This window comes from Castor canadensis, chromosome 12, assembly GCF_047511655.1.
Source record: "Castor canadensis chromosome 12, mCasCan1.hap1v2, whole genome shotgun sequence".
Taxonomy (NCBI): Eukaryota; Metazoa; Chordata; class Mammalia; order Rodentia; family Castoridae; genus Castor; species Castor canadensis.
In genome coordinates, this window is record NC_133397.1 from 129,279,091 (window position 1) to 129,288,399 (window position 9,309).

General features: G+C 42.1%; 1 pseudogene; it reads right to left on the reverse strand.

Moving 5' to 3' along the window:
• Positions 1-5,069: 5,069 nt before the first annotated feature.
• LOC141415191 (U6 spliceosomal RNA) lies at positions 5,070-5,170 on the reverse strand (annotated as a pseudogene).
• Positions 5,171-9,309: the final 4,139 nt, after the last annotated feature.

Below are 9,309 nucleotides of genomic sequence, written 5' to 3' on the forward strand. Positions count from 1 at the left end.
ATCTAGAATTATATACCAACAGCAGCTCTTTTGTCAAAAATGGTGTCAGACATGCAAGGTTTGCAGTTGTGACAGAATTTGGCATCCTCAAATCAGGTTTTCTTCCTCCTAATACAAGTGCTCAATTGGCAGGATTAGTGGCCCTAACAGAAGCCTTAAGACTGTCAAAAGGACAGTCTCCTCCTAGATGCCATTCTATTGCCTAAAGAGGTCTTGGTGATTCCTTGCAGAGGTCACCAAAAAAGGGGAAGATAAGATAGCAAAGGGAAACAAAGTGGTTGACGAGGCTGCTAAATGGGCAGCCATGCAGGAATATGCAGCTGGCCTCTCCTCTGGGAAAGGACTCTCCTTCTCCAGAGAGACCACATTATCAGTCAGAGGAAGGTAAATAAACCTCAGACCAAGGGTACTAGTTGGGTCACCGGGGCTGGTGGGTGTCCCCTGAAGGGAAGCTATGGCTTCCTGAGGCACTCCAGTGGAAAATTCTTAAGACCCTCCATCAATCTTATCATTTGGGCTTAGACAATACTTTGGTTTTGGTCAACAAAATGTTTGGGGGGACTAAATTAAGGGATACTGACCAACAAGTTGTACAGGGATATGAAATGTGCCAAAAAAAAAAAAAATCCCAATAATGAAAGACTCCAGGTGCCAGGGGCACAGAGGTAGGGGTCTGACCCTGGGGAAGATTGGCAATTAGACTTTACCCATATGCCAAGAAACCAAAAATCAAAACTACTGTCAGTGTTGGTGGACCTGTTCACTGTGTGGGTGGAGGCCTTTCCTTGCAGAACAGAACGTGCTAGGGAGGTGGTCAAGTTCTAATCACAGAAATAATCCCTTGCTTTGGTCTCCCCAAAAGCCTTCAAAGTGATAATGGGTCTGCATTTAAGGCAGAAGTAACTCAGGGACTCTCTAGGGCACTAGGCATAGAATACCATCTATACTGTGCCTGGAATCCCCAGTCATCTGGAAAAGTAGAAAAAACCAAACTTTTAAAAAGACACCTGGCTAAATTGACCCAAGAAATCTACTCTCCCTTGGACCAAGCTCCTCCTTATTGCTCTCATCAGGCTCTCATCTGGGCAAGCAGGGACTGACCCCTTTCTAATCTCTATATGGCAGACCCTTCCTAACCAACGACCTCCTTCTTGACCAAGAGACAGCTCAGTTAATCTCCCATGTCACTCAACTTGCTAAATCCCAACAAACACTCTCAGAGATCAAACAACCACCCCCAGGGAGAATATAAAGGAACCCCTCTCTTTTGCCCTGATGACCTAGTCCTCATAAAGTCTCCAAATCCAACCTGGGACTTAAACACCCCTTCTTGGGAGGGGCCACATCCAGTTATTCTGTCTATCTCAATAGCAGGTCAAGTGGCTGGTCTGGATTCTTCGATCCATCACTCAAGAGTCAAGGGCTGGAATCCCCCTGTGACCATCACACCTCTGTCTCTGGACCCAGAATCAGAGCCTGCCTCCTTGTGTGAACCTTTGGATGGACTAAAACTGCTGTTCAAAAGGAAAACACCTACAGATACAGATGAGCCACCTTCATGAGCCTTCTTGATTCAAACCTCCAATACCTCCTAATCAGTCTATCCATTCTGTTTGTAATTTCTTTGGGAATGGGACTAGCCACTACAGCTCCCTCTAATTGGACTAGAACCCAAAAGGCAGCATCAGCATGTTCCTTTTATTTGCTAACTATATTCCTATGGGGCTTGGTCTTCTGGGTACACTAGCACCCCTATATGGGAAGAGCTACAGCACTTCATGGAAGATCAACAGGTTTTTAAACCTCTCTTGAGCATTTGTCCTTCCAAAATCCCCTCATAAGGCTCCTGTGTTTGCTATGAGAGACTGACAGTCACTCACCTGCCAGCATGGGTCCTATTAAATTTCACTCAGGGTCCTCTCCCTTCTTTGATATTAAGGCCAGATAACTTCTCCTATGCCAAGGTTTCTCTTACAGGGGTCCCATGAGAGAACCAGTCTACTATGTCTTACTGTTGGCTTGGGTTCATCTATCAGACAAAAATTTAGATGTTTAACGTCTCTGTCCTGGACAGCTATTATACCAGTTTGTCATTCTGTCCTGGACAGTTATTATACCAGTTTGTCATTCATTAATAAAGGGCCTAGGGCCTACAAGCCAAAGAAAGGACATATTCAACTTCACTACTTTTAAAGGGGACTATCATCTGGCAACCAGTTGGTGCTATATGAATAACTCTAAGGGCCCCACTTTTATGGGTCCCGATGTGCTTAGGGCTAGTGCTTGTAATCAGAGCCTTGTCTCCAAGCTGACCAAGTCCTCAAACCTCACTGGTAAAAACTCTTATTGCATACTTTCTACTGGTCATCACCAATGTATCTTAACAAAATATACAAGAGGGTTAAAAAAGCTGTTTAACTCTATCTTGCCACCTCCTATGCCTCCATCTTTTACCAGCAGCCTTAATGTCTCCCACTACCTGTTTCCAGGAGATACCTCTCAGGCCCAGGCTAACAATACCCAAGGGATTTTATGCCTTGAGGAAGGATATCTCTTTGTAGGGAGGTCATGGAAAAAGAACCAGGTGTGGGGTCATGTCTACACCCAAATCATACTCGAGGAAATTGGGCAATTTCCCAATCCTGAGCATATCTCTTTTTGGAATAATATTATAGTACACCAGACTGAATTTTTCCAATGAACAGGAACGACTTCCCATAGGGATAAAAGAGAGGTTACTGTACTAGTCTTAGGGATAATGGTATTGATTGCAGCCCTAGCTAGAATAAGCTATGGGGGTGGTTGCCAATCATGTAACTGCAAAAAACCTAACCAAAGTAGTAGAGAGCACCTTGGATCAGGTTGGCCTTGCCATTAAGGACATGCAAAGGACTTTGTCATCCCTTGCCTGTATGGTCATGGACCACTGCCTGGCCCTAGATTTTCTTTTGGCTAAACAAGGAGGGGTATGTGCCATTGCTAATACTTCCTGTCATTATAAAATAACATATATAAACACTTCAGGCATTGTAGAGGAACATGCAGACTACATTCTCCAACAGGCTAAGTGGCTCCAGGAATAGTCCCTTGAAACTCAGGTATCCGCACAGGTATGGGATCAAATAAAATCCTGGCTCCCCTCTATGACATGGGTCCTACCATTTCTGGGGCCTATGGTTGCCATTATTCTCTTACTTGTGTTTGGGTCTTGCATTTTATTTATTTATTAATTTTTTTACTTACAATAAATGTTTATAGGTAACTTCAGATTACTTTTAGTTGAGTAATTCACAAAATAAATATTTTGTCAAAACTCCCTTCTTTGTTACAAGTTTTTAAAGTGTATTAGCTTTTTGTTGCTGCAGCAAAACATCTGAGCTAATCCACTTAAGAGAAGCATTTTAAACTTACTTGTCAAATTTGTTTCCTCTCGCCTAGAATCCATCAAACTAAAGATGCCCCAATGTAGATGAAAATGACCTACCATTGTGGTCCCCTCAACAACCCCTCTTGTGGTCAGCCCTGACTCAGTGGGCCCCTTCACCACCCCCTTTCAGCAAGCAGTTACTGAATAGACTTTGTCGTCCCTGTTCCTAACAGCAGTTAGGGTGATCATTGAGAAGGGGTCATGAAAGGCAGACTGCGGGAGGTCTATGTGTTCCTAAAAGATAGCTATTAGCCAGGAGGAAAAATGCCCCTTCTTCTTCCCAAGAAACACCTGTTTGTGCCAGCGAGACACCTCTCCTTCCCAAGAGACACCCATTCCCACCAAAATCTCTGCCCTCTGGCAATAAAAAAGTTATAAAACCCAACTTCCAACCTGACCTAGGGGACCACTGGTTTCCAGGTCCCTCTGTATGACCCCATGCTGCCTTTCCTTTCTCTTCTCTGCAAATAAAACTTTCCTGACCTTTGCTGCTCCAATCCACCTTTGATTTCCATCTAAGCGGAACAATGGACCCTCACCACCACCTGAGCTTCCCAGTGCATCACTTTCTCTTTAAGTACACATACTGTTCTGGGCTGTCCTTTCACACAGATCATCAGTTCTGAGCCAGTTATGCTTAATTACACCATAGAACTTCCACGTGTCAAGTTCTTCTCAGAAAACAGAAAATAGAGAATATAATCTTGAATTATCTGGTGTTGAATTATTAGCAGCTGTTTCGTTGTAAAATTCATCCTCAGAGGCTGCTGGTGTGGCCCAAGTGGTAGAGTGACTGCCCTAGTAAGCACCAGGCCATAAGTTCAGTTCAAACCCCAGTACTGCAAAAATAGAAAAGAAAAAGGGGGATGGGGAAGAATGAAAAAAAGAAAAGCACGTTCAGGGACCAAACAAGAATTGACATGAATGGGCTTATTCGCTAGTCCTTATAAATCTGGTCAGGTTTGGAGACAGGTCTTTGGAGAGAGTTCTTTACCATTACCCTTTACCCTCATCTCATGACAGGACCTTTTTTTGTCGTTATTGTTTTTACGGTACTGAAGTTTGAACTCAGGGCCTACCACTTGAGCCACTCCACCTTTTTTCTGATGGGTGTTTTTCAAAATAGGGTCTCAGAAATTGTTTGCCTGGGGCTGGCTTTGAACCATGATCCTCCTGATCTCTGCCTCCTGAGTAGCTGGGATTACAGGCATGAGCCACCAGTGCCTGGCACTTACCTTTTTTTTTTTTTTTTTCAGCACTGGGGCTTGAACTCAGGGCCTACACCTTGAGCCACTCCACCTGCCCTTTTTGAATTGGGTTTTTTCGAGCTAGGATCTTGCTGGCTTCGAACCGTGATCCTCCTGATCTCTGCCTCCTGAGTAGCTGGGATTACAGGTATAAGCCACCAGTGTCCAGCTTGGATTACTTAATTTTTACTGTTAAGATTTTTGTGTTCTTTATATATTCTAGATATTAACCTTCTGTCAGATGACCAGCTGGAAAATATTTTCTCCCATTCAGTAGGTTTTTCCTTCACTGTGTTGACTGTGTAGAAGCTATTTGGTTTGATGTAATTTCACTTGTCAATTTTTGCTTTAGTTTCCTGTGCTTTTGAGGTCCTACCCAGAAAATCATTGCACCAAAAAATATGGAATGCTTCACAAATTTGTGTGTCACCTTGCACAGGGGCTAATCTTCTCTGTATTGCTCCAATTTTAGTACATGTCCTGCTGAAGCAAGCACAAATATATTTTAAAATTAATACATTTCTGTAAACTACCTCAAATCTTTTTCAAAAACTTGTTTATGCATTTATTCGTGTGTGTATTACTTCAAATCCTTTTTGTTCTTTTTTAAATGAAGGGTGCTAAGGGATCCACTTTTTAAACATAATTTACTAAACCTCACACGATTCAAATCATAAATTAGTCTTTTATGAGGTTTGTGATTATATCATATTAATACCATGTCCTCAATATTAACATCAAACCAGTCAACACTGACTAACCACACGAGCGCAATAAGTAACTGCCCCTCCGCCGCCCTTTCTAAGCCTGTTCTGGGCACTAAATAAACTCTGACCCTTAGGTGCATGGAGATGCTGTGCTGTCCTCTGAGCTCCCATTAAAGTTACAAAGTTAAGTTAAACTTTTTCTAGGAATCAGAATACTGGAAATTTCTGCTTACTCAAAATAAAAGTCAGCTGCAGAAAAATGACCCTAGCTGGGTTTGATGAAGCATGACTGTAATCCCAGCTAGTCAGGTAAAGGGAGGAGAATTAAAAGTTTGATGCTAGCCCAGAGAAAGCTAGTGAGCCCCTATCTCAAAAGCAGAATAAAAACAAAAGGGTTGAGGTTGCGAATCAAGTTGTAGAGCACTTGCCCAGCGAGTACTAGAGGCTGCGGGTTTCAATTCCCATTACTGCAAAAAAAAAAAAAAAAAAAAAGGAAATCAAATTATGTGCTATGATAGGACAAAAGTCCTATTATCAAAATCCTAGGGAGAATAATGTCTGCCTCATCCCCTTAGGAGTTTTTGTTTTGTCTTGTATTTTTGTTTCACAGTACTCAGGACCTAGTGCTTGCTCAGTAAGCGCTCTACCACTTGCGGACCTCCACAGAATACTGCCAGCAGGTGAGACACTTTCGTTCTTTTTAATTTATTTATTTTATTATCTATCATTTTTACTGGGACCTCGTATCTTGCACATGCTAGGAAGTGCTCTGCCATTGAGATACATCCCTAGACCATATGACCCTTTCACACACTGTATATTATTTTTTAAATCCTCACAAGAAGCCTGGAATGTAAGTACAGTACCTTTTTTTTTCTTTCTATTTTAGAGATGAGAAAACTAGGGAAGAGAAAATAAGTAATTCACCCATGGTCACCTAGCCAGAAAAGTACAGAGCTGAGACTCAAATTCAGGTGGCCTAATCCATGTAAAGAGCCCTCACCATGGGGTTACCCACAAGACCTAAAGTGACCCAGAATTGCCCGCCAGATCTGCAGTGGGGTGGACATGAGGTAGGAGGAGAAGACCAGATCCACCAATCCTCATTCATGTACCCAATGTAAAAGGAATCTTACCTTATGAGGAAATGCCCTCACTTTGGCTATCAACCCAGTCAGTAATGCAGGGGCAGAAAATAATTTACCTAGCTGGGGGCCAGTAGGTATCACCCCTATAATCCTAGCTACTCAGGAGGCAGAGATCAGGAGGATCGCAGTTTGAAGCCAGCCGAGGAAAATGTTCAGGAGACCCTATCTCGAAATACCCTTCACAAAACTAGGGCTGGTGGCTGGTGGAGTGGCTTAAGGTGAAGGTCCTGAGTTCAAGTCCCAGTACCGCAAGAACAAAAACAAAAACAAAAACAAAAACCTACCAAATAACTACAGATTTTTTTAACTGGATAAAATGAAAAGGTCCCCAGCTTTTAAAGGACAGAAGTAAACCATAAGCTCTTCTGCCAGGAGAGATAAAAGATCCTGTTTTCCCAGATGGCCTAGGGATAGGGGTTGAGTTCTGTGAAAGCTATACTTTATGAAGAGAAGAGAAATGTCACCAGACTTGTATAGCTCTACAACTTTGTTAGAGTCTGTAAAAAGGAAGAGTATAATCTGGTATCAGCTGTCAATACTTGTTTTAATATGAAAGCCACCTTTGGAACAAAATCAGACCCATACTATGAAGGAACAGGATGTTCTAGACACGACGAGTTCTAGCTTGCTGTGGGATTATTAAGAAGCAAGCCCTCCAGTCCTGCTGAGTCAATGGCAGGATCTATTTCAATTCTCAACTTGTCCCCAAGTGCTCCAAGGCTCATGCCAAGTTGAATCAGTGCAGCAGCATCTGCAGATTCTCATTGAGAACTCTACAGTACCCACGAAGAGAGCAGCAGAAAGTGTCTGGATGAAATTACCCGAAAGTGAAGAAAATTGGCCAGTTGTCTAGTAATGGAGTCAAACCATTTGTTAACAGTAGTATGAGGAAGAACCAGTTCTGGTTGCCCGGTTCCATATTCCCTGGGCAAAAACACTAGCCATCTATTTCACCTTCTGGTAGTTTTAAACTGAACACAGTTTGCTAGAGAACCAGGTTTTCCTGGGGACTCTGCCTGGGTGTTCAACCTCTGCTGCCCAGACCTCTTGCTGAGGCTGTGCTCTTACGTCCTCTTGGCTCAGTGGGTTCCAAACCACTTGCCTGATTTTGGTATTCCTGGGCTCCTTTGGGATTTCTGGTCTTCTTGGTTGCTATCTCTATGCCCAGTTTCTGACACACTCTGAATTCTGCCTGTCTTTTGACATCTGGATCAATGATTTTTCCTGTTCTTTGGCTCCTGAGTTAAAAAAACAAACAAAAATCATGCTGCAGGTTGAACCCAGGGCCTGTGCACACTCAGCAAGTGTTCCACCCTTAGTCCCATCTCCAGCTCTCTCTGTATGTCTTGATTCCTGGTTTTCCATGCTGGACCACTGCCTAGACAATACCCTGCTTCCATCTTCCTTCATCTTTTTGATTTTTTAAAACTGTTTTGGTAAAGATCCACTATTGTTCACAATCCCAGAACTGACATGTACTTAGAGCTGGAGGTGGAGTAACCAAGAGGAAATGCCTTTTTGGAAAGAGGAAATGCGGGATTAGAATGGGGACAGCTTGGGTTTCTTTAGAACTGACTCTAGCAACAAAAATGGAGACTAAAGTGAAACAGGTCCGAATTCAAACAGGAAGCCTGTTATTATTGGTGATGCAGATAATAAAATAGTAACCATAAAAAAAATAGGAGAACCCTGATAGATAGTTGATTCTTAATATTTTATTTTTCATATCACAAAAATTTAGTTCCTTTAAACTAAATGCCTATAGCTTACTATCAAGTTTTAAATGTATAGAGTTAGTTTTTTTTTTTTTTTTTTTTTTTTTGCAGTGCTGGGGATTAAAAAGCCAGGGCTTTGTGCAGGCTAGACAAGCACTGTACCAGTGAACTAAACTCCTAGCCCTGAGTTTAGATGTTTTAAAATGGGTAAATTTAACATTCATAAATACTACTAGTAAATTATTTCTAGTGTTCTAAATTTGAAACCAGTGTTTCATCTTCAATATAATAACTGCTTTACTTTTTGTAGAACTATCTGGCTTCTGGTTTAATTTAGGTTGTAGGGGCTGGTTGTGGTGCAAGCCATCTACAAGTACATCCCAGCCATAAGGGAGTTATAGGTAGGAGGGTCACAGTCCCAGCCTGACCCTGGGCAAAAAGTGAGACTCAATCCAAAAACTGAAACAAAAGAGAGCTAGGAGCTTGACTCAAGTGGTAGAGGCCCTGAGTTCAAATCCCAGTACTGCCAAACCCCCAAAAAATTAGGTTGTAGAAATTAAGAGAGCTAATTTCTTTTTTTCTTTTTTTTTCTCTCTCTGTCTCTGTCTCTTTGTCTCTCTTTCTTCCTTCCTTCTCTGTCTTTTCTCTCCCTCCCCTTCCTTTTTTTCTTTTTGGAGACAGAGTCTCTGTGCAGCCTTGGCTGATCTTGAACTCCAGATCTGCCTGTCTCCTCCTCCTGAATGCTGGGATTGCAGGTATGTGCCACTACACCAGACCAGAGTTAATTCTTCAGCAAGCAGTTTCAGACTAACAATGTGTTAAAAATAAATATGTAACTCACTCTTGTCCCTTCAAAAGTAATGAGTTACATGACTCTAGAATGATAGAGTTGGAATTTTCCTTGGAATCGGGAAAACAAATCCAGTTGTTATATTGCCAGAACAATATAACTTTTATTTTATCTTAAAGTGAATAGAGCAAAGTAGTAGAAATATGTAGTGAGTTGGACAGATTGTGCAGAGTTCTGGCTGCGTGCTGTCATGGCATGACTTGGCATGTTACGTC